This window comes from Halichoerus grypus, chromosome 1 (genome assembly GCF_964656455.1).
Source record: "Halichoerus grypus chromosome 1, mHalGry1.hap1.1, whole genome shotgun sequence".
In the NCBI taxonomy this organism is placed as follows: Eukaryota; Metazoa; Chordata; class Mammalia; order Carnivora; family Phocidae; genus Halichoerus; species Halichoerus grypus.
In genome coordinates this window covers 32,004,891-32,031,207 of record NC_135712.1, presented here as the reverse complement: position 1 = coordinate 32,031,207, position 26,317 = coordinate 32,004,891, and the positions used below count along the sequence as shown (strand labels likewise).

Genomic DNA, 26,317 nt, shown 5'->3' with positions numbered 1-26,317 from the left:
CCTATTTAAATTTAGTCAGGTTTCCATGAGTAAAAGTGACTTTTTAAAGACTAATCATTTAGGGGTGCCAGGGTGGATCAGTTAAGCGTCTTCCTTCAGCTCAGGTCATGATCTCAGGGTCCTGGCATCAAGCCCCGCATCGCATGGGGCTCCTTGCTCAGCGGGGAGCCTGCTTCTCCCTCTCCCTCTGCCTACCACTCCCCCTGCTTGTGCTCTTTCTCTTTCACTCTTCTCTCTCTGTCAAATAAATAATAAAAATAAAAAATCTTAAAAAAAAATAAAGACTAATCGTTTAGATATTCTCAGATATTTAGATCTTTGACAAAAACTGCTGCCTTAAATTTGTTGTATTCATCTCCTCTTGCTGCTTTAACAAATCACCACAAATTTAGCAGTTAATTTAAAACAACACATACTTATTTCACTGTGATACAGCTCAGAAGTCTGAGTGGGCTCAGCTAGGTCCTTTCCTTGGGATCCCATGAGGTAGAATGAAGATGTTAGGGCTGTGTTCCTTATCGAAGATTCTAGAAAAAAATCCGCTTCCAGTGTCATTCAGGTTGTTGGCCAAATTCAGCTCATTGTGGTTGTGGTTGTAGGAATGAGGTCCCTGTTATCTTGTTGCCTGTAAAATGGAGGACATCTTTGCTCCTGCAGGTTAACTTTATTCCAACAAGGACTGACTGAGTCTCTCTCATGCTTTATAGCCTCTCTGACTTTTGCTGCATCTCTCTGATACAGATCAGAGAAAGCTCTCTGCTTGTAAGGGTTCCTGTGATTACATCAGGCCCACCTGGATAATCCAGTGTGTCCTCTGTGTCTTAAAATGTATTGCCTTAATTACATCTGCAAAGCCCCTTTTGGCCATTTGAGGTAACAGTATTCACAGATTAAGGGAGTAGGGTATGAATATCTTTGGAGAGCTAGTCTATCTACCACCGTTGGGTTGTTCTAAATCCAAATATTCTAAAATGTGGAAGTCTTAGGGAACCTTCTTTCTGTCTCCCTTTTGCTTGTTCAACAGCTTCTATTAAATATCCTAGGAAGTCTAAGAAACTTAATCTAGTTGAGAAATAAAGTCAATATACACCTACTTAGATATAAGGGGCTCAAGAGAGCTACAAAAAAAAAAAAAGTACATAAAAGAAATTGCAGTTATTTCTAACAGGAAGAAAGAGAAGATCAAGGAAAGCTTCTTTGAAGAGGTAGCTTTTGAAAAATATCCTGAAGGATGAGCAAGGGAAAGGTATTTTTTTGTCTTATGGATGATAAGACATAAAAGCAGAGACATATGCTATATTCAGGATGTGGCAGCAGCTAGGTAGGATTCATGGCAATATGTAATGAAAATGGAACTTTGTATGACCATGCTAAAAAGTTAGAACTTTATTCTATAATAGGAGTCAGTGAAGCTTTTAGACTGTGGGAAGTAATAGACTCAAAGCCATGTTTTAGAAAAGGCAAGCCGGCTGTCACTGTGGAGGATAGATTGCAGGCAGAAGTCCCATTGGAAGGAGAATCCGAAGGCAGGAACGTGGCAGTAGGAACGGTAGAAATTATGCAATTAGGTTGAGAATTTCTTTCAGGGTGATTGACTGAATGAAGGGCTGAAGGTAAATATAGAGTCCAGATGGGACATTTTCTAGCCTTGGAAACTGAGGAAGGGGATGCTATTTTCTGAAGATAAAGGAAATAGGAAGAACAATAGGGTTTCTGAGTGAGCAGATAGAGTTTAAGTTTATGCATTTAATATACTTGTGCAATCTGAGAAGGAAATTAGGAGAGTTGCAGGCCAGAGATATCTTTAGGAAATGTGTCATCAGTAGGATAGTCAAGGCAGAAGAAGGGGTCAGGTCATTTAGTTAAAAAATGCAGAAGATGGGTGCCTGGTTGGCTTAGTTGGTAGAATATGTGACTCTTGATCTCGGGGTTGTGAGTTCGAGCCCCACATCAGGTGGAGAGATTACTTAGAAATAAAATCTTAAAGAAAATAGGAGAAGAAACCCCCAGACTCCCTTGCGAGACTTAAGGATAATCCACATATGAGAAGGAGATAGCAGGAATTTAATTGGTGAAGGAAGTTCACATGCAACCACGTGGGATGCTCGAGAAAAACTTACAGCAGGGCAGCTGTAAAAGTAGACAAGGAAAGTGTGTATTCTTTTACCAGTCTCTCCTTGGTTCCCTCAATGAGTAAGGTCTGAGGATCTCATGTAAAACATGGTGACTCTAGGTGACAACACTGCATTGTATAATGAAATTTGCTAAGAGAGGAGAACTTAAATGTTCTCACACACACACAAAGTTGAATATGTGACATGCCAGATGTGTTGATTAACTAGATGAGGACTCCTTCCACAATGTATATGCATATCAAATCATTGTATACTTTAAATATCTTACAATTTTATTTGTCTGTGATACCTCAATAAAACTGAAATTTAGGGGTGCCTGGATGGCTCAGGTCATGATCCCGGAGTCCCTGGATCAAGCCCTGCATTGGGCTCCCTGCTCAGTAGGAGTCTGCTTCTCTCTCTGACCCTCCCACCTCTCGTGTTCTCTCTTTCTCTCTCACTCTCTCTCTCTCAAATAAATAAATAAAATCTTTAAAAAAAATAAGCTGAAATTTAAAACAACAACAAAAACAGTTGACACAGTTTTTGGGACAAGGTGGGAAAGTACCTCTTCCAAGAAGAGATCATTTGCTAAAGTGAGGGAAGCTTCGAGTAGTAGAGGGCAGCCAAAGAGAATACCTTGAGGGCTGGTAGCTGGGAGGTCCTGGCAGAAGCTACAAATCTACCTCTGGTTCAGTTGAGTTGAAGCCACTTCATTTGGCAGGCAAGCCCCATGGGTTCTGGGTGAGGAAAATGAATCAGGGCCGACTATTGAGTCCCCATTCCAGGCAATTCAGTCTGTGCTTAGACCAGTTATTTATGTTGAGGAATCCCTTTTTTAAGCTTATTCATTTCTGTGCCTTTCTACTCTTGTTTTGTTCATCTTCCTTAGTTTCCTGGTAATGATTCTTTTGGGGAAAAAAATCCATCATAATTTCCTCTGAGCCAAGGAGAAAGTCTTTAACCATAGTTAGACCAGAATAACTAGAGGCATCATTATGTTCTTGAAGCAATGGTTCTCCACGTTTTTTTTTTTTTATTTTCTATTCAAAACACCTCGTGGGGTAATGAAAGTATGATTTCTCTTCCCTCCTTTTCCAAAAATCCCTGTTTCTTTGAAGTTCATTTAAGCAGACTCTACCTCTCAATATCCTTCTTCACTGCTATCATATACTGATACCCTCCAGTTGTTTTCTTTCAGTAATAACTGTAACACCATATTAATTGCCTTTTTTTTTTCAATTCTGGTATCTGTCACCATCTTGGAGAGTTGGCCTTTAGTTCCCTGACCTTCTTATCTACAATAATTTTTTCCACTACATTTCCTTGGTCCTATCCTAGATCTTCTCACCTCCAAAATCATACTTTCTCCAAAACTTATACTTCAAACTTTCTGTCATTACATCTAACTCATCAGTAAGAGTCTACTTCCAAACACACCCCATCTATAATACTTCTCTCCATCTCTACTAGGACCACCCTGACAGGAGTTACTTTCTACTGTACTACTTCAGGGGTCTGTCATTGGTCTTCCCACCTCCCTATATTTCACCTAGACCCAACATGGTACAAAACAGGAGTTCAGCAGATAGTTGTTGAACAAATGGGTGATCTATGCATGTTGAAGAAAAAGGAAGCATTTGGGATTTTTAAAAGCAGTTCCCAGAATATGTCCTGAGGTAATAATGGTTGGTCTCTTCATCATCATTATTATTTAAGTTGTGGAAAACTTGACTTCTAGACTTGGCCTTACCTACGTATTCCATTAAACAAAGTGCTTTGGACCCATACCCACACGGATTCCACGTTTCCACTTCCTAAGAGTCTGCCGGTACTGAGATTCTGGCCAGCACTGATTGGTCCCCTTGTCGGGGCTTGTTTGTGATAACAACGTGGGTGTAGCCTGGTTCATCAAGTGTCTGCTTGTGGTCCTGGTGAAGGAGGGATCAGAGCTGGATGAAGAGGTACATGAGAGAACTGTTTTAGAGGTGTGGGACTGTATGTATGCTTCTGGTTTCCTCTGGTATGTCCTCTAAGAGGAAGGATGTCCCCTGTTCTGCTTGCTTCCCAACATTAAATAACCATCTCTTTGTCAGAGCGCCCTCCCGAAAACGCTGCCCCCTCCCTGTTCATGAAGAAAACCTGTTTGCAGTCTGAGAAGGTGGGAGGAAGAATTCGTCTGGCCAGATCAACAGCTGGGAGCTGGAGGCATTATGTATTTTAATCTCAAATCTTGATAATATATTGGGAATGTTTCCTGTGTTTTACATGACAGTTGAACATTTGTCAGAATGCTGACCTTGAGGCATTGTAAGATTCCATATCATCAAAGTTTCCATTATGTTCAGCATATTCTCTTTATTAGAAGGAACCCAGTTTAGAAAGAAATATGGATCTGAAACAAAAAGCATCACCTTTAACTGAAAGCCATATACAAGGTCCTGGCTTAAAGCTTGGGCCTTCCTTAAAAGAGGGAGGCTGACCTGGTTCCCCTCAGACTTCACCAATTCCTAGATGTATGACCTTAGGCAAATTACTTCAGCCCATGGTTGTTTAAGTTTTAGCCTGATCACCATAACCTGAAGGTCTTGACAAAATACAGATTGCTGACCATACCTCCAGAGTTTTTGATTCAGCAGGTGTGGAGTTGAGTCTGAGAGTTTGCATTTTTAAAATATTCCCATATGATGCTGATGCTACTGGTCCAGAGACAACACTTTGAGAACCACTGCCTTCACCTCATCAAGTCTGACGTGAAGAATAGGCATATTTAGACCTGACTTCTTTGGGGCTATTGAAAGAAGAGGGTGCAATTCAAAACATCCGGCTCACAATCAGGACTGGACTGATGCTTAACTCTTAAGTGAACCACTTATGGTTCATTGCCAAAAGCATACAAAATTTAAATTTTCAAAATTTCAAGTTTTTTACATCTGTCTATTAACCTATTATAATTGGAAAAACACATTTCCTCCTGTCATTTGCACCCATGTCCAATAGTTACAAAATGTAGCTTGCCTGTGAGACTACAATCTTTTTTTATGTACACATTCTTAGTACTTGTCATGTTCATTTGTTGCCACAAATTTGTTACCTAATGATTATACTGCCCATTTGGGGCCTTGAAAAAATATCTTTTAGAAGGTTAAGTATTGTGTGAATAAATATAATAAATAATATTTAACACCTGAGCTCTACTGGAGATTTTTAAAATGGATTTAAATATGAATAAAACTGTTAAACTCACTTTTAAATGTAATTCATCTTTAGTTAATGAACACTGTAAATATTGTTCTAAGAAGTCAATAGAATAATTTGGAATGGGATATTTAAAGGATTAAGAGGATGAAGTTTAGGAGTGGCTCTTTAGGACTAGAGAAAATAATTCTGATAATTTCCAAATGTCTATCATCTTTTATAGATTACAGTGACAATCCAGATTGTGAAATACATTTTGGTCAAATGCAGATTATTCATTTAATTGTATGAAATATGATTTTTAAAAAGAATTTTTTGGGGTGGTCATTATGCTCTAAACATAAGGAGATTGGATAAACAAAGGAGATTGGATAATTTAGTTTATTTTTACTAAGTTGGACTGTACCTAAAGGTCAGGGCACGTAAGTAGATATAGACTTTCTGAGACATAGCTGGGGTTCTTGCAATTATTGGTTCTACACTAACTGTTGGGAGAATTAATTGTATGTTCTTACAATGTTTGGGTTACCTTGAAAAATTCAGTGACCTTTAAATTTATGGTACTATATTTTATCTCCCAAGATGACATCCTTGTAATAAGCATCGGGAAGTTATTCAGCTTTAGATAGCTTCTATATTCTTCTGGTGACATGTTTATTCACTTTGTTTATGTGCTTGTTCTTGGCCTTTTCCCCTGGATTTTTTTTTTTACTGGTTTTTGCTACGGTATGATATTTACTGTAGGTTAAGTATACTTCTCAAGTTTAGCTGAAGTTTTGTTCCTCTAAAAAATTAACGGTAAGTTCTGGAAACAGCAATTTACATTTCCTGTTCAAAACCCATTTCTGATGTTTAAAACTGTAAAGGAATTAGAATCATTATGTAGATTAATTAGAAAATAGATCTTCCTTTTAGAATATAATTTGTGACCCATGAAGCTTAAAAAAAAAAAAATAGAAAGTTCTGGTAGTGTATCATTTCTGAATATTCCCATGGAACTAACTCTATTTTAACTTTTAAATGTTTTCTCTTCCTAGAATAATAAAAACAACATGTGAAAGTACTTTTTGATTTGGGTGTAGTTTCCCACTTGTATTTCCCTTAGTGTTTAAAAGGGGGGAGGTGAGGAAGATTCTCCTAGGTTTTCACCATTTTCTGTTGAGTGAATGAGCAGTTTGGGATACTTCAGGTTTCTTTTGCAGTACTTTTTTAGTTTCTACTAGGATGTTTGTTTAAATCAAAATATTTTTTTCTGTTTAATGATATTTACAGTAGAGTTTTCTTCCTTTTTGTACTCTTGTGTGTGACCTAGTTTTAAAAGTTAAGCTTAAAGTAATGCTAGTTGTAGCAGTAAAAACAGTGCATGAAGCCTGAGCAGAGAATTTTAAAGACACATAATAATATGTAAAACATAGTTTAATGAGGTTATCTGAACCACTTTAAGTTTCAAGGACCATATAATTTGAATAATTATGGTGTAAAATGTTAATGAAAAAACTCACGTTGCCTGGCAATGTGGAGATGTGACAATTGTTGAAGGCAAATTATCTACCCAGGTAGCTCTCACAGGGTGGCATTAGCAAATTTGCCTTGCTGAATCTCCCTTTGCCTGCATTCTACCTGACTTTGCAGGTTTGCAAACCTGGTTTGTTAGCACTCAGAGAATAAATCTGTTTCTCGGAGGGATTCATGTTAATCAAGCTCAAGGAGACTTATTAGAACATAAACCAGAGGGGCGCCTGGGTGGCTCAGTCCTTAAGTGCTTGCCTTTGGCTCAGGTCACGATCCCAGGACCCTGGGATTGAGCCCTGCCTTGAGCCCCACATGGGGCTCCCCACTCAGTGGGAAGCCTGTTTTTCCCTCTTCTTCTGCCTGCCACTCCCCCTGCTTGTGCTCTCTCTCTCTCTCTCTCTGTGTCAAATAAATAAATGAAAATCTTAAAAAAAAAAAAAAACAAACATAAACCAGAACGCTAACTGAGATATTTCATGTTCTCCAAAACACCAACTTTTCTTTTCATGGCCATATTACAAAGACATATATTCCCTTTGGGCCACCGCGGGGTGAGCATGAAATCAAAGTGATCAAGGTTTGATTCAAATGTTTAGTGGCATCAGGCTTAGTGAACTTAATGATATCATCTTCAAAATAGGCACTCTGTGTGCTCCCAGGACCAGGTAAAGCACATTTTTGTACATTGGCACTTTTCTCAGTGGACAGTGGTTGGATGGTTAATCCCAAACAAACTTCTGGTTTATGACCCTCTTTTTATCTATTATTTTGTCGATCAGTTTCCACACTTTCTAGTTATAACCTTCTTTTTGGATATGTTAGACCATCCTTTTAGAATGTGAGCAAATTTTGGTACTCTGGAAAACATCCCATCCACTTGGCCAGGACCTTTTAAAATGTTTAATATTTTGGCAAACTATAAAAGTTAGTTGAAATATGTGAAAGGAACCTATAATCTTTATTGCATTTTTATTAGACAAATCTCTATATTAAAATTGTATACAATTTCCAACATGTATACAATTTTGGAAAGTTTTTAATAGTTGCCATACAAGATTGATTTGGGAGTTGTAATGTGAATTTCTAATTCTTACTTTTAGTTAAAAGAATTTATGGCTCACTTCTGACTATAAAAGTAAAACTAATATATGCTTTTCCAAGAAAAATCATAGAATACAGAAGTGAATAAAGAAGAAAGTAGAATTCATCCGTAATCCTGACATGCAGAGAAAGCTACTTTTCATATTTTGGCATATATATATATATTTTTAAAGATTTTATTTATTTATCTGACAGAGAGAGAGAGAACACAAGCAGGGGGAGCAGCAGAGACAGAGGGAGAAGCAGGCTCTCTGCTGAGCAGGGAGCCTGATGTGGGGCTCGATCCCAGGATCCCAGGATCATGACCTGACGCTTAACAGACTGAGCCTACCCAGGCGGCCCAGTGTATGTATTTTTTAATACAAATATATTCCTTTGACTTCTCCAGAGAAACGGAAATAATACTAAGTCAACTTGGAGGAAAGATTATAGAAAAAAATAGGAGATGGGGGGTGACTGGCAAATAAAGAACAAATTCTGCAAGGCATGCTCATGGGCTGGAGATTCAGAGAAGAGTTGATGTTGCTGTCTTGAGTCTGGAGGTAGAATTCCTTCTGGTGTGTATGGAGGGAGGAAAGATGGCAAGGGATCTCAGCCTTTTCTCCTAAGGACTTCCAACTATTTGGATGAAGACTTCTCACATTATGGAGGGTATTCTGATTTACTTAAAGTGTACTGATTTAGATGCCCCCCCCCCCCAGTACCAGTCATCTTTTATTGGATGTTAATTCTGATTAGGATATGAAAGGATTCAAGGGTGCCAGGCAAAGGTCATGGTCAGGAATGCCGAATGTGCCTCCACACTGGGCCCTCTTCAGTTGTACTTGTGTAGCCACTCGTGCTTGAGTTCCTTGTAACAACGACAGTAGTTGAAAAGCACATAAGCTGCCAGCACCATAGAAATCCCAGCGACGTCCCCTTTCTTCACATTGACATACTTGTTGTAGTACCGGTAGTAACCTCTTTGAAATGCTCCAGCAATGCCTCTAAGGGTGAAATCCCTCATCTTGTCCAGCTTGGCAGCTCTCCTAGTTTCACATCCATGAGCTGCTTCTCCTTCACTGGGTCAGATGACGCCATGTTGGAATCCTGGGTGTCTGCTCTGCTGGGCCTGATTTAGATGTTAATCACATCTAAAAATTAATTTTACAGGAACATCTAGCCTGCTGTTTGACCAAACAACTGGGTAACATCGCTTTGCCAAGTTGACATATAAAATTAACCATTAGAGTGACCTTATATATACTATATTTATATATAATATAAAATGCATCCTATATGTACATGTGCAGTATACATACACTATATATATATGTACTATATATAATACATATTATTACATATACTGTGTATAGTATATATATTATGTATACTATGTATATATATATATATAATATATATTATATAAGTATAGTGTTATGTGTGATGTTCCCTACTTTTTTCATCTCCTTTTGTGTGCAACTTTTGCTTAACTCCTCTCCTCTCCGCTGTCACCTCCCCTCCATTCTTTCCCTCCTGTCCTGCTTCATCCCTTCCCCTGCTTTTCCAGTTGCTCAAGTGATGACTCTGAGAACTCTGTTCTACAACTGCAAACTCAAAAGTACCAAATGCTTACTGTGTTCTTCACTTGCGCCTCCTGCAATCACCTCAAAAAGTATCTGAAACTGAGTTTATTATCTCTTAAAATCTGGTCCTTTTAATTTTTTTCTTTTCAATGAATTTAATTGACCCAAGCCATTTTTAATGTCACCATCTTCTTTCCTATCTATTAACCATCATATTCCCATTCAGTGGCCACCATGAATAGAATCTGTTGACCACATATCTCATAATCCATCACTACCACTTGGCATTTCTTAACTGTTTCTTTGCCTATGGCCTCCAACCCCTCAAAACTGCTTTCTACTTTGCCATTGAAAAATGTATTTGATATGCAAACCCTATCTCATTATATATGTTCTACAAATCTCTCAAAAGGTCATTGTCTTCATGGTGAAGTCAAATTTCTTAACCTGGTACTCAAAGTCCTTTATGATTTGAACCCTACCTAATTCCCTTGTTTCACTTATAGATATCTACCTTCTCATTGCTAAAATATCAGGGCATTGAATAGTCATGATAAAGAATTGAACAATGGGTGAGCATTAAGTATTTTTATGAAAAGTTATGATAAGGCGGAATGAAATCATAATCCTGACCACATTTTTTCCTAATTTTTATTGGTAACTTTTTAAAAATATTCATTTTTCTTTTTATATTATCATTATTATTTTAAGTAAGCTCTACGCCCAACGTGGGGCTTGAACTTACCACCCCAAGAGCAAGAGTCGCATGCTCTACCCACTGAGGCAGCCAGTGCCCTTTGTTGCTAACTTCTTAATCTTGTCTGAATTGCTAGTCTCCAGTTAAAGTGTTTTGTCATTGGTAGTATTATTTAATAAGGGTTGTTGTAACATACTATAGAAAGTAGAATTGGCATTACCATAGAGAAAAGAGAAATCTGTTATAATGATAAAGATTCTTGCTTAATTGGAGTCAGATATATTTCAGAGTATTTAAGTACTCTTTCCCACAAATCATCTTTGTACTTCTATTTAACATGTATTAAATTGCTTTGCTTAATTATAAATACCCTACAATATTAAATGAAATTCTTAAATAGCTTTAGAGATTGATAGAAACCATGAAAAATGAATGCATGCTAGATGTTATGCTTCATTTCCTAGGAACTGATTCTAAATTAAAACATGGTTTAAATTTCTGGGAAGCTACACACATTGCCTTAATGTATTGCTTAAATGTATAATATAGAGAGAGATTACTATTCATAACATTATTGATAACTAACATAAACATCCCATAAATGTTTGCTTATAATGTTTATATATTTATGTTATGTTATACTAAAAATACTAAATTTAATATTTTTAAATAAGAAATCAATGTGTTGGTTGACAGCCTATAAATTATTTTGGGTTAAATGAAGAGGATTAATCTGAAAAACAAAATCTCAATAGCAAAGGCTGCTTTACATTTTCAAAAGAGTTATCTCTGCTTTTTGTTGTTTTATTTTCAAATAATTCTATTAACTTACTTTTTGTATTTTCCATGTCTCATTGTTGAGGATCAGTCAACCATAGTTTCTAATACTGATACACACTTTATAAAACTGATTTATATATTTTCAAGTGCTTTCAGGTACCCTTTCCAAATAAATTCTTATACTTTATCTGTGAGAATTATTATCTATAATTTATAGAGAAACATATAGTAACAAAAACCCAACAATTATTGAGTGTTCTTTGTGCAGCAGGTATATAATATTTAATCTCCACAGCTGCCTTATAATGAGGAAAGTGAGACCTAGTGATGATCCTGACTTATCCAAATGCCAAACATTCTTATTCTCTTAATTTTAGAACAGACAACAAATAGATTTTCTTGACAATACTCATAAGTAAGCTAATGGACATATAGGTTTTTTTTAAAGATTTATTTATTTATTTGAGAGAGAGTGAGAGAGCATGCAAGCGCATGAGCCGAGGGGAGGGGGTTGGGTGCAGAAGAAGAGGGAAAGAATCCTCAAGCCGACTCCTTGCTGAGCACAGCGCCCATGCTGGGCTCAATCCCAGGACTCTGAGATCATGACCTGAGCCAAAATCAAGAGTCAGATGCCTAACCAACTGTGCCACCCAGGTGCCCCATGGATGTGTATTTTTTAAACATGATGTTTAAAAAATTATTTAAAAGATGTATATGAAAGAGTAAAAGGTAATAAAGATTGTTATCCCTCAGTGAGGTGTTTCCCAGACCAGAAATGGACTTTCCAAAGACAGAATCATCCTATGTTTCTCTTCTAGAATCTTTTGTAATTGTATTCTTTATCTAACCATCTATGGTAGACCAGCAAGCAGGACAATAAATAAAAAACTGCACTGAGAAATTGAAGGCGTAGTTTGCTGCAACGATTGGGTGTCCCAGTCCACACACCAGCACTTCTGCCTGAAGCATTTTGCTCTGCTGCATCATTGCTGGCCCTTGTCACCACCTGCACTGTTCTTGTTCTTGTAGCCCTTCTCCATATAGGACTTCCTGACAGACTTTTTTGTTCCCTAAAATTCGTGAAAGATTTTGTTTTATTCTGTATCATCACATATGTGCCTTAATATTCTACCTATGACTTACATAACAGAAGGGGATGAAAAAGGATGAGCTCCTATTTTATTATTTTCTTGCAGGTATGGCCTTGACGTGTGATTACTTTAATCCTTTCTCATGAAACGTGTTATTTGGTTTCAAATTTAATGTTAAAATGTACTAGTAATATTTATTTATTTATTTATTTATTTATTTATTTATTTATTTAATATAATGTATTATTTGTTTCAGAGGTACAGGTCTGTGATTCAACAGTCTTACACAATTCACAGCGCTCACCATAGCACATTAATATTTACAATGTAGAGTGATATAGGTACCTTTTTTGGCTACCTTTTTTCTATTCAAAAATGTTAGCATCATACTCTGAGATAAAGCTTATTAACCCATATTTGAAAACATAATTTTGCAGCCAAACTCAATGTCCAATGCCACTACAAAAAGGGAAATTAAAATATGTGTATTTGTCTGTATGTGTATGTATATGTATGATATATGAGAGAGAGGTTGATTGAAAACAACATGAAGGGCCTCTCCCAGCCTCATCTGTCTGAAAGACATGTGGAAACTAGGAATTAAACAGTAAAGATGAGGTATTACTCAGAAGGATGCTTTGAACCCTCCTTCCAATCCTTTTATATCTTCTGTACTTGCTCTTGGAAGGCTAGAAAAGGAATATGATATGAGAGATACAAATTATTTTAAAAATCAAACAAAAACAGGCCTCAGATATTTACTTTCAACTTTATTTATTTATTGATATTCTCATAATAACTGAACCACTCAAAAGAGACTAAATTTCTCTTTGAGCATTTTCAAAAAGGAGACAAGTAAAATCACTTTCACTTACTCAAAGATTTGAACGTGGAGTCCTTTCCTTAAAGATCCTTCAAAAAACTGACCATTTTTTCACATTTAGTTATAACATGATATATTGAAGTAAGAGATAAACTGGGATTCGGGAGACCCTGGTTCCTACCAAAGCTTCTAGTGAACGTGTGTTTCTGAGAACATTCCCTGCGCTTTTCTACAAAGTAAGTGAAAGTTGTTGGTTAAGATCCCTTAAACCTCTATAATTTTAAAGCATTGCTCCACTAAACTCTACTGAACTGCCAACTCAACATCTCCACTAGAAGATCTAAAAGACACCCCAACCTCACTGTATCTAAAACAAATATCTAAAGACTGATCTACTCCTAGCCTTCCCAGCTCAGCACAGAGAAATTCCATTTTCTGGCTGCTCAACCTAAAGGCCATAAAGTCGTGCTTGCCTCCTCCTCTTCCTTTCATACCCCTCATCCAGTCCATCAACAAGTCTTGTCATCTGCACCTTCAACATGTATCCAGGCTCTCTTCCTGTCCTTGTGTCACCACCACTGTGGCAGACTGAGCCACCATTGTCTTTACCTGGATTACTATAGTCACCACGTAAGTGGGCTCCTGCTTCCACCCTGCTCAATATCCTCATCTCTCTCTCTCTTCTCAAGGCAGCTAGAATGTTCCTTTTAAAATGTAATTCATGGGGCACCCAGGTAGCTCAGTCAGTTAAGCATCTGCCTTTGGCTCAGGTCATGATCTCAGGGTCCTGGGACCTGGGATCGAGCCCCATGTCCGGCCCCGCACTCAGTGGGGAGTCTACTTGTCCCTCTCCCTCTCTCTCTGCCCCTCCCCCGACTTGTGTGGGTGTTCTCTCTCTCTCTCAAATAAATAAATAAAATCTTAAAAAAAAAACAGAAATAAAATGTAATTCACTTTGTGCTCTGCTCTCAACTCTTGGATGTTTTCGGTCTCACTTTGTTTCAAAGCCAAGATCTCCACATGGACTATGAATCTGACATTATATTTATCATGCCCCCACCCCTACCCCCATCCCAAATCTCTCTGACCTTGCATTCTTCACTGAGGCTCATTTCTCTCCAGGCTCAAAGATACCTTCAGCTGGGACAGTTCTATCTACTACATGCCCACTTGGTTTGCTTCTGCATTTCCTTTAAATCTATGCTACACAGTGGTCAAGAAAAACAGACTGCTCTGATTTCATATGTAATAGGGCAACCTACACCCCTCTCCATACTCTCATCCCCTTTACCCTGCTTTAGTTTTTCTACTTAGCACTTATCACTGAGGGCAAAGACTCCATCTTCTTTGTTCACTGCTTCATCCTCAGGACTCAGAACAAATTCAGTTGAATGAATGAGTGCTTGAATGGAAATATTTCCTACTGAAGTTGTTATATAACTCTTAAAAAATTTATGCTTTTAGTGGTGGGATAAAGAAGTAATATCTACAGATCTGTCCTTTTTCTTTAGAACAGCTAATAGGCCAATTTGAACTAACACATTTCTTTGGTTGTAGAGAAAACATAAAATCATGGACTGTTTCTTGCATGCAGAAAAATAATAAGGTTCTTACCATTCAGAATACACAGGCTGGGGCACCAGGCTGGCTCTGTTGGTATCGCATGTGATTCTTGATTTCTGGGTCATGAATTCAAGCCCCACATTGGGTGTAGAGATCACTTTAAAAAAAAAAAGTCTCTAAACAGAACGCACAGGTTAGTTTTATGTAGCCTTTTGACAAGAATAAGTGGGGGGGAAAAGATATCAGAAGGCTGCTGGGGCGCCTGGGTGGCTCAGTCGTTAAGCGTCTGCCTTCGGCTCAGGTCATGATCCCAGGGTCCTGGGATCGAGCCCCACATCGGGCTCCCTGCTCCGCGGGAAGCCTGCTTCTCCCTCTCCCACTCCCCCTGCTTGTGTTCCCTCTCTGCTGTGTCTCTCTCTGTCAAATAAATAAATAAAATCTTTAAAAAAAAAAAAAAAGGCTGCTTAGGTGTCTGATAATTTTTATAATCATTTGTCAGGTTAACCTTTTTCCAAATGCACTGTTGTTATACAAACAAAACAATTATATATATAAAATATAATGCATTTAATTATCTTAACTTTTCTTTTTACCTGAAAGCAGAATTTACCGTAAATGAACAGCGAAGAATTTCTAGACCAAGATGAGCTGGCCTAGTTTTATTTCCTCTTTAACTTAGTGTGTGGCCTTGGAGACGTTACATGCCTTTACCAAGCCAGGGCCCTTATCTTTAAAATAGGTGTAATAATAGATATAATAATGCTACTCTCTTACCTGCCTGAGTGGTAGTTAAAGTTAATAAGATAATGGAACTTTAATAAGATAATAGAACTTTGAAGCCCTTGCAAGGAAATGTGTTATTAATATGAGCAGAGGAGTCTTACATTTTTCTGATATTTATAATTATTTTGAAAAAAAACACCATATCCAGATATTTTGCTGTAGCTTCCCTGACAGATTCATGGAAGCGTGTTTTCCCTCCGTAGACAACTGTTTCAAGGTACAGCTTCGGGTACTTCACATGTTGGCACAGTTAATCTCTAAGATCTACCAGCTTTACACATGTGTTCTGCAGTGTAACTATTAAAAGGAAACAAACTGTGGCCCAAGACATTTCTAGCACCTAATGTGGAAGATACACATTTGTCAAACTGCCATTTTCTATTAAATTAATTTGAAACTCTTTAGAAGTATCTGTCCCAGGTAAACTTGGCTTCCTTTTTTTTTTTTTTTTTTAAAGATTTATTTTTAAGTAATCTCTACACCCAGTGTGGGGGCCGAATTTACAACCCTGAGATCAAGAGTCTACTGACTGAGCCCGCCAGGCGCCCCTAAACTTGGTTTCTTAAGAAGTTATATTCCATTCTCTATATGATGTCTTTGAGCCAAGATGATGTCTCAAAAGCAGTTATCTCTAAAAATCTAAGAGGATTTCCCCTTCACTTGCCTTTTTTTTTTTTTTTTAATCATTTTGTTTTTCAGCCTGGAGGCTAGATTTGATTAATCGATTTCCCTGTTTTGTTTAAGGATTGTTATTATTAATGCACTTTTCAAGCCGAGACACGGCATTATCGCCTTCTCGATCATTGTACTAAGTGTTGAGATCTTAGCAGACCAGCTGCAGCAGCTGTGTTTCCCCTTGGATCTCAGAGCTCAAAACTTTCATCTCCTTTGCTGTCTCAGCTGCTGGTCGAAGGCTACGGCCTTCCCATAACTCAAACCAGTTTCAAAGCAACGTAAGTAACCTCTTTGGAATGCTTTTGGAAAAACCACAGAAAGGTTCTTTAAAAGTACACCACTTATATACTTTAAATGAATGTTTCCATTTTAAGGTAATAACAGCATAATGTCAGGAGTCAACACTTGGTATTTAACTACACTGTGAACATAGTGTGGGCTTGTCTAGATAGACCAATTAAAAACAAGAGAAGAAACACCAAAGTCAATTGGAATCCTTAAATTGATCTCATAGTTGTGGAATCTCTGAATCCAAGGTTATGTTTTCTGAAATTCTGTTTATAAAGTAACATTTTCTGTAGTCTTAAAGACTCTTTTTCCTATCTAAAATACCATGTGAAAAGATACAGTCAACATAAATGAAAATGGTATCGATTACTTTAATAAGGAGAGATGTTTGATATTCACAGGAAAACATTTCGGATTGGACTTTGGTTTACTTGGGAGTGAGGAGGATCAGATTTGCATACATTTTAATAGCAGTTTGTTATATCAAAACATCAATGCAATAAAATGTGATTGATGAGTTATAAGAGTAAAGGTCATTTTAGTGAAATTTAACATTTACCTCCACGTCTAAAGAAGAAGAAAAGCTTGTGGCTTTTATATTTGTCTTGCCTTCACAGAGGAAATTTTCACTCCAACCTCACTTATTCTGACTTTGTGGTGACTTAAGTAAAGAAGGACTCCTTGGTGCAGTTTGTTTGTAATTACAAAAGAGATTACAAATTAGATTTTACATTTATATCTTTCTTACCATCTCCCTAGTGTTTAGCGGCAGGAAGAACCCTCATTCTAGGACATTGGCAGAGAAAAAAAAAGTCTTTGGGGCTTATTTAAGCATCTAGTTGATGTTCTATAAAAATAAGCTAAATTCCAAGATTTCAGAGTCTCCAAGGGCCACCTTTACAAACCAGCAAAGAAGAGCTCGCTACCACAATCCAGGAAAAATAATTCACTTGCCTCAAGAATTCTGAACACATTGTTTTTTTTTTTAGTGATTTACTGCACGGATTTTAAAGCTTTTCTTCATAATCACTTGTATTACCTTATCTGGAAAGGCAGCTTATTGCTTTCCTCCAGAGCCGACTGCCTGTGCTACTGGGGGATTAAAACATGTAGACATGCTATCACTTTCCCCTCTGGAGGCTCCCCAGACATTATGGGCATTATGCTTCGCTTCTGCTGACCTATTCTTGAACTTGTGCCATTCAAAGCCAGCATTTCTTTGTGTAGTATTTGGAGTGGCCTTTACAAAAAATCTACATGTTTCACAAAAGTTATTTTCTATCATTTAGTCAATACTTTCCAAATAAGTTTTTCTTTTTAGGAAATATATATGTATCTCTCTCTATATATAAACCTATAAGATTGATATCTAATTTATCTATAATTCTTTTTTTTAGGAAATATAAATATAAATTATCTGTATAAATATATATAAAATATAAAAATGTATCTATATGTATGGGCACATGCATACAGGTGCTCATACACATCACACATGCTAAAGCACGTGCACATCAAGGACAATGGAAATGTAATGTTAAGGTATGAATGTGAACCGCATATATAATTTTTTTATTTTATAGAACCCCTGTTAAAAGGAAAAAAGAAAAAAAGTAAAACAAATTTTTTCTTAAAGATTTTATTTATTTGAGAGAGAGAGAGAGAGAGAGAGAGAGATGGAACATAAGCAGGGGAAGGGGCGGAGGCAGAAGGAGAAGCAGACCCCCCACTGAGCAGGGAGCCCGATGCGGGGCTCGATTCCCGGACTCTGGGATCATGATCTGAGCCGAAGGCAGACGCTTAGCTGACTGAGCCACCCAGGAGCCCCAAACTAATCTTAATAATATATTTGACTTACAGTATCCAAAGTCGTAGCATTTTAAGGTGTAATCAATATAAAAATTATTGAGATCTACATCGTTTTTTCATACTAAGTGTTCAAAATCCGTGAATTTTACACTTCTGGAACATCTTAATTTGTAATAGTCCCAAATTTAGTGGGTGCCTTATTGGACAGTGCAAGTACACATCACATATATACTAAAATACTATTTTGAAATAAATCCTTAGGTAGACTCTTAGATTTTAACAGTGTCAAATTTTGACCATTTTTGTCCTTCGACCTCTTCAAGTATAACATAATTAAGAAAGTGGTATTTTTTTTTAAACAAAATTGCTTTAGCTGTAGACATATCATTTAAAATAGCTTTGACACATTAAGACACTACACATGCTTATTTGGTGGTGCACTTAACTCTATACCCTCCATTTTCCAGAGACTGGTTTGGAGGAATTTCATGGCATTACCTGTACCCAAGTGGAAGTTGCAATTCATTAATTATTAAACCATGAGGCCATCCTAACTTCCATATTACTTACTGAATTTACGCTCTCTCGATTTAATTGAAAATAGATGGAAAAACTTGCATTTAAAATATTTTAGATGTTAGAAACTGACTTTAAACTTGTATTTTATTATATTTATACTGAGAACTCTGGTGTAAGAAGGGAGGATTTTCAGGGGAGACAGAAGTGCAGAGGGAGAGATCCTGCCCGAGCACAAGGTTTCCCTGAACCCTCTAAATGATTTGCCCTTTGCTCATAAACCTTCTGTCACGGTCAACATAGAGCCTAATATTGATTTATCAGTGAACTATCTTGTCATCTCTGGACTTGGATCCTTTGACCTTTTATTTGTTCCTGTAAAATTATGGTGTATCACAAACTTCTTTTCTAATAGATCCTTTTAACTTTGAAAGGCCAAGAGACTCAGTGTGAATATATTAAACAGTTGGATAATCCAGAAAAGGAGGTGAAAAAAAAAAATAATTGCAGACAGCTAAAGGTCAGAAAAATCCTTATTGAATCCAAAAACACAAACAAGTTCTTTTTGGAAGAAAGGACTGAGAAAGAGGAAGCTTGAGTTTAGTTTGATCCTTGCTAAATTCACTTTGACTTTCTTTGTAAAACATGTCAAATATGCATTTCCTTCAGCAGAGCTGACTGGGGGACAAAGTGGATTTTAAAATGTGAGTCCTTCTAAGCAATGTAAAGGGAACACGAATAGCAATTTAAACAGTATAACACACTAAATGGAATAATTACAAATTACTTTTTCTCTAAAACACTGGTATTTACATAAAGTGATGTCATTGGAGCTCATACAGTCCTCTTAATGCTATTTGTCATAGGCACATGTAGGTAAACTGTATATACTCTGATTTACAGATGAGCTAAAGATAGGTTCAGTAGATGGAATCTTAATGAAATAAATGTGGACTCAGGGTTTAAACTTTCATTCAATTCATTTTGTATCTTTTCATTCAATTTATTGAGAGTGTGATTTATTATACTGGCTTCCCACCTGATATTTCCTCTGCTACATATATATTTTATTCCTTGCAAAAAGATTCTTTCTAAACTGTAGTTTCTGGAATTACTTTTTGTTAGAAATCTATCTATAAAAAAGAATGAAAGTTAGCTTTGCATTTCATATCATATAATTTATTTCCAGCTCATGACATAGCTTTTATTAAAACTTCTCAAGAAGTATATTATTATTGGAAGATTCTTTCTCTGAGACATGTTTACCTAGTACCTGTTTGTCCCTGGTGTTTTCTGTGCAAGTATAACTGATTAAGGGAACATCAGAGAGCTCCTGGAGAGTTCAATCATATAAAACAAGAATGTTGTGTAAAGTATATTAAAAAAAAAAAGTTGCACTCCTCCTTAACAAGCTTTTGCTAAGATATAAAGCACTGCTGGAAATGGAACTATGAACTGAAATTTGGCTTCATGGAAGGTGAATCTCTCCTACTCAGTGAATGAATGAAGCACTGATGTTTGGTTCTGAAAATCAGATTATTATTTTTCTATGTAAGTTATTAAATAGTTAAGATTTCACATAGTTCAAAAAAAAAAGAGAGATTCAAATAGTTCAACATACAAAAACTTTACAAATGATCTATAGTAAAAGTCTCCCTGCTTCCAAGTTCTTCTCCACAGGAAACCTCCAAATTATTAGGTTTTAGGGGATCCTTCCAGAGATAATTTTAAAAATATGAAAGTAAAAACATGCTTATCACACAAATAGTAACATGTTGATTGATATCAGTACATAAGGAACTTGCTAATTTTTTTCTTATAGATGTCCTGTAGGTGTCTGAATAGGGTCTACTTTATCCAGTTCCATCTTAATATACATTTGTATGGTTTCTAATCTCTTTACTGTGGCAAACAGTGCTACAATGCATAATCCTGTAGAAATGTCATTTTGCGAGTGTGAAAAATTATCAGTAGGATCAATTCCTAGAGTTAAATCACTATGTCAAAAGTATATGCATCTATAATCTTGTTAGATATTGCCAAGTTTTTTTTTTACCACCAGTTATAGAAATTGTCACCCACTAAGCCAAGATAGTTTCTGTTTCTCCAAAACCTTCACTAATAACATAAAATCATTTTTTGTTTTGTTGAATTTTTGTCTATCTGATATATCAGTATTTGCAATCCCCTTGTTATGGGTGATGTGGAGTGTTACTTCATGTGTTTAAAAGCCATTTATGTGTGTATGTGAGAGAGCAATTTGGTCATATACTTTTCATGTTTCTCTTGTTAGTCTTTTTCTTATTGATTTGTCTAGGTTCTTTATATATTAGGGAAATAGGCTATTGTTTGTAGTGTGTCATAGGAATTGTAAGTACCTTCACAGTTTACCATTTGTCTTTTCATTTTGTTTATGGTGGTTTTGCAGGACAGTAAATTGGGGTTTAAGTAATTGACTTTATTGATTTTTTCTTCTTTTATGACTCGGGCTTTTGTGACATTGTTAGAAAGGCTTTCCCTACTTCTAGGGTATAAATTAGTTCTCCCATCATTACTTTCACTCCATTTATGGTCAAAATTAGGTAATTGGGCTGAGGCAATTGTCAGCAGTGCTGAGTGTCGAACTGCTTTGCACCGGGTTAATTATGGCCAGCACACTGCAGAGACCGTCTTTAACTTGTTCTGGTTGAGGAAGGGAGGGGTTCCTTTCTGTTTCCCATGGGACCCAGCCCCAACACTTGACTGAACCTCCTTTAAGCCCCAAGAGTACAGCAGTAAGAAGCTGTCTAATTTCAAGTCCTGCTGGGGAGTTAAGGGAATGCCTGGTTTCTCTTATGCTTTATCTATGGTTTGTGTATTATGCTCTGATGATCGAAAGTTATAGTTCAGTTTTTCCTGTGATTTAAGCTTATCCAGGACCCTTACTCCTCATTATTTTACATAATCTGAGTTGACTGTGTGTTATTAGTCTCTATTATTGTATTAGTACATAACATTGCCTTCTTTGCATTATAATGAACTGCAGTATATATTTTATTCACTTTTCATAATTACTAGAATTAAAAGTCTTATGGGTTTTTTAAACTTCTTTTTTTTTATTTCTCATTCTTCTATTTACATCAGTATAGATATAAATTGGCTTTCTACATTAACTTGTCATTTAATATTCATTTCAACTGAGTATTTTAATCATATTAATATGGAGGGATTAAGGTTTGACAGTAGAGTGACTCAATTACCAGATATGCAATTTTGTGCAATTATTACCTAAATGACCTCGTGCAAATGTGGCCTCATGTGTTGGTTTCCTCATCTTTAAAATGTGGATAACAACAGTACTCATCTCAGAGGATTTTTGTGAGGATGAATGAATTAAGACTTATGAAGCACTTAAACTAATTTATGGCATACATTAAGGCTTCAGTAAACGTTAGTGATCATTTTTTTAATATCATTATGTTCCAATTATGAAATCCAGATTCAGATCATTTGATAGAGGGTGAATATGACTGGTAGACTGGTTATAATCTATACACTATCTGTTCCATATGAAGGTACAATTTTAGTCATTTTCAGATATCACCAGATCACAGTAACTTTTTTTTTTTTTTTTTAACTCTGAGACTGTATCTATTTCCTTTGGATGATCAAGACAGCTGAACATCTAATCCATTCATTTTGGCCCTCATTGTGATTGAAACAGCTGAATCAATCATGCAATGATTTGCTTTGATCATTAAGACAGCCAAAATGAAAGCATCGGCCATGCTGCCTAAGGTCCATTTATTTTGGAAATTACTTTTGACAGGTAAGACATAGTCCCATATTGCCTCTTGACATTTCATTGATATCTTGTGTGGCTTCTGGTAGCATATTCATCATTTAGCTAATACACTTTTTGTTATCATTTGTTCTGTGTTATCTTAATAAATGTAAACAGATGATTCATGGGGGTGACTCACTCAGAGCCATTCTGCTCCAGATGGCCTGAAAGGCAGCGCAGGTGGCATTTTGTCCTTTTGTCGTTGATGGGTGTGATCTAAGTGATGGGCACAGTTCAAAGGAGAGCAAACTGAAGTGGTTCAAGAGAAGAGACAGTTTTCATACGCTTACATTGTGACAAGTCCAAGATTTTCAGTCTAGAAAGATTTGTTTGAAGTGGGTATGATTAAAGGTGATAAAACCATGCTGTTGCTAGGATGTACATGAGCTTGAGCCTAATGAAGGGACATTCATAAATTTTTTAAAGAATTAGTTTCAGAAAGTAATTGTTTATCTAATAAATATTGTTTATCTTTTTCTACCCTGATAAATGTTTACTGCGATAGTCCATTAACGTTACTGACAAGTGTTACTGGAAAAAAAAAAAAATCCAGTGCAAACTTACACGAATTCCTGGACTAGAAGGCCACTGATTTTATACACGTACACACAGAAAAGATGAAGAGCTCAAAAATGCTAGCAATCAGATTTTTGTTTTGAATGTTGGACAACTGTAAGAACGAAATGCAATGAATCTTAGCTTTTAACTCTTTAATATCTTCTGAAGAATTCCACATCTGAGATAGATCGATAGGCCTGGGGTGTGATTCTTAGCTAAGAACAGATTTTAGAAAAAAGGTAAGCTCACAAAGAAAATGTCTCAGGATCTCTGGAGAAATGTTTTTTGTTTGTTTGTTTGTCATGCAAGGTCATGGTTTGAAACAGTTGAAGAGTATGGCACTAGCCCATAGTAAGCCACCTTTAGTATTTAGATTTGGCTAAGGGAGTACTAGAAATGTCTATGTTGGGGAATGTGGGATGAGAAATCAGGTTGAGAATCCTTTGGCTATTTCTCTTTGAGCAATGACTGATGTCTCAGTGGGAGAATTAAAAACAGTGATTGGCTTTGCAAGTAGTCAAATCACATAACAACCCAGAGAGAGAGCTAGACAAGACTGTTGGTCGTGTATTGATCCTTAAGTACACATAGCTTGTGATCACTGTCAACATGACCTTTAATTATGATGAACCCTTTGTTTTTGTAGTTTCTTTCATAATGGCCATTTATGGAATCAATGAAAAGGGGGCATAAAAAGGTTAACTTGTACTTTCTTATCAATCTGAATTAAACTTTTAAAAATTAGAACTAAAGATGTTAGCATATTAGCTGAATTTATGATCACAGTAGATGTCCTTATATATAAAAATGTGTTTGGCACTATTAAGAATCTTGAAGTCACTTAGAATTTTAATATAGTTTTTATTTATTTTTTTTAGGATTTATTCATTCATTTGAGAGAGAGAGAGAAAGAGCACTCGAGATTGCACGTGTGGGGGTGGAGGAGGGGCAGGGGAGAGCAAGAGAGAGTCCCAAGCAGACTAGTGCTGAGAGCATGGCGCCTGCCATGGGCTTGATCCCACAATCCTGAGATCACAACCTGAGCCAAAACCAAGAGTCAGACGCCCAACTGACTGCGCCACCCATGTGTCCCAGAATTTTAGTATAGTTTTTAAAGATAAAAATCAAATGCTGAAAATGTTAAGATATATTTGCAAAATTGGGAATTTAATTAGGTAACATGTGGTTAATAGGTTAAAAAGATTTACCTTATTCATAATCAGGAGTTATCTCATTATGCATAGCATGGTACTTATTTTTTCATTTATTTCCCTGGTATTTGCTGTTGCTCTTTATTGACATGCATGAGTGTGTGTGTGTGCGTGCGTGCGTGCATGTGCATGTGTTGCTTCGTAGTGGTCCTGCACATCTTTTGTTCATTTTATTTTTGTATATTTTATATTTTTGTGGGTATATTGAATTATTGTCTTTGTATTCTTGCTGGTGATGTATAGGAAAGAAGACATTTTCATTATCTGGTTTGAACACTTTCTTATATATTTTTATAGATTGTCAGCTGATTCTTTAGGTTGCCACGTAAGTGCTCATATCATCAAAAACTAGTAGTTTTGCCATTCTTTCCCCAATGTCTATACTTGCTATATTCTTTCCTATCAAATTGCATTGGAAAGCACATTCAGAAGAACATAAAATAATTGTGATAACATCTTTTTTCTTTCTGAATTTAATACTTCCTCACTGTTAAGGATGATATTTCTTATTGCTGTAATAGGAAATAGCCATTTTAAATCATTTTTTGGGTTTTTTTTTTCTTTCATTTTAAATCATATTAAGTGATTTTGTTTTAACTTCTTTTAGCAATGTTATATTAACCAGAATACATATTCAACAAAAATCCCTTTTGTTTGGCAGTGTCATAGAAGGGACTTTTTAGGCAGATTCCCCATTATTTTGGGGAAATTTTTACTCATATTTTTCCGTTAATTCAATAAAACTACCAATAACTTTTCCTTACTGAACTTCAGGGTTTGGCATTGGATATAGCGAATATTATAAGCAATATATAGTACATCATTATGACTTAATGTTTTTTAATTGTGAAGAACTTAGATAAGCCCACATTTGTTTTAAGTAATTGTTCTATGTCACTTAACATCTGTATCAGTTCATTTGTGAATTATAATTCCTTTACAATATTTACTATATATTGTTTTTATTTTTCATCTTTTCCCATTATAACAATAATATGTTTAAGTTATATTCTTTAATAAATTAACAGAAAGTTGTAGAGATGCCATAGCGACTTCTCTTGGTGTTGTTGCTCTGTGGATTACACCAGATGCTTATGCCCTTCCCTTTTCTTTTGGTATAAAAAACAATATTACAAATTAGTAGATTTGAGTACTGTAATTTAAAATTGTTACTTTAAAATGCTCTGTCTCAGGGTGCCTGGGTGGCTCAGTCGGTTAAGCAAGCGTCTGTCTTTGACTCTGGTCATGATCCCCGGGATTCCTGGGATTGAGCCCCGAGTAGGGCTCTCTGCTCAGCGGGGAGTCCGCTTCTCCCTCTTCCTCTGTTCCTCCCTCTGCTTGTGCTCTCTCTCACTCACTCACTCTCTCAAATAAATAAATAAAACTTAAAAAAATAATAATAATTCTTACATCAAAAAGAGACTTTGTTTACAACTCAAATTTATGGTAGAAAGGAAAAAATTTTGGACAAGTATGATGCTTTCCTTTATCATGCAGGCCAGTTCTCCCTCCAGTACCATTTAATTTACAATTTCAATCAGTAAACAGTTATTTTACTGTGTTTCCTTGGCTTAGCCTTAGCAGTAAGTTGTTAGGATTATTTATCATAATCAGTCATAGTCTGTGTTAGAATTTTCAGTTGACACTATTTAAATATGAGTGTTTTCCATACTTTTTAAAGGAATTCTTAAACGGTAAATTTTATAGTAAAATTTGGAGAAAGCCCTGAAAGAGAACCAAACTCTTTTTACAAGTGAGACAGGGAAATAGAAAGGTGATGGTTTACACAAATCAGTCATAAAATATATCTCACTGATATTTAACAGAGTAAATGGGATCAGTTGGTTTAGGCATCACTGTTCATTCAATATGTGTTTTATCTTTTGATCCTACCAGATTTTCACGACACTAATTTCTCTCCAATAACTTTGGCCTAACCCAATTGGAATGATTTACTTCCACTACAAAAACAGGTGAAGTAATTTAAAAATTTCAAGTGCTTAAAAAAGGTATTAAGACACAGTATGGAAAAATGTCATCCCTAAGATTGTAATTAATTAGACTCTTGCTTTTCTAAGACAGGAATAATTTTAGTTTAAAACCTGAATATATGACTATGGCTTTAAAAATGTTTAATTTGGCTGTCTTACTACATTGAGATGTAGAAGATTAATATAGCAGTGAGAAATACAATGAAATGTGCATTTCCC

General features: G+C 36.2%; 1 protein-coding gene and 1 pseudogene across 9 annotated transcripts in view; one reads left to right on the top strand and one right to left on the bottom strand.

Moving 5' to 3' along the window:
- ROBO1 (roundabout guidance receptor 1) overlaps positions 1-26,317 on the top strand; it is a 1,118,917-nt gene that overhangs the window by 877,923 nt on the left and 214,677 nt on the right. The window lies entirely within an intron of this gene.
- On the bottom strand, positions 8,665-9,005 carry LOC118553980 (ATP synthase F(0) complex subunit f, mitochondrial pseudogene; annotated as a pseudogene).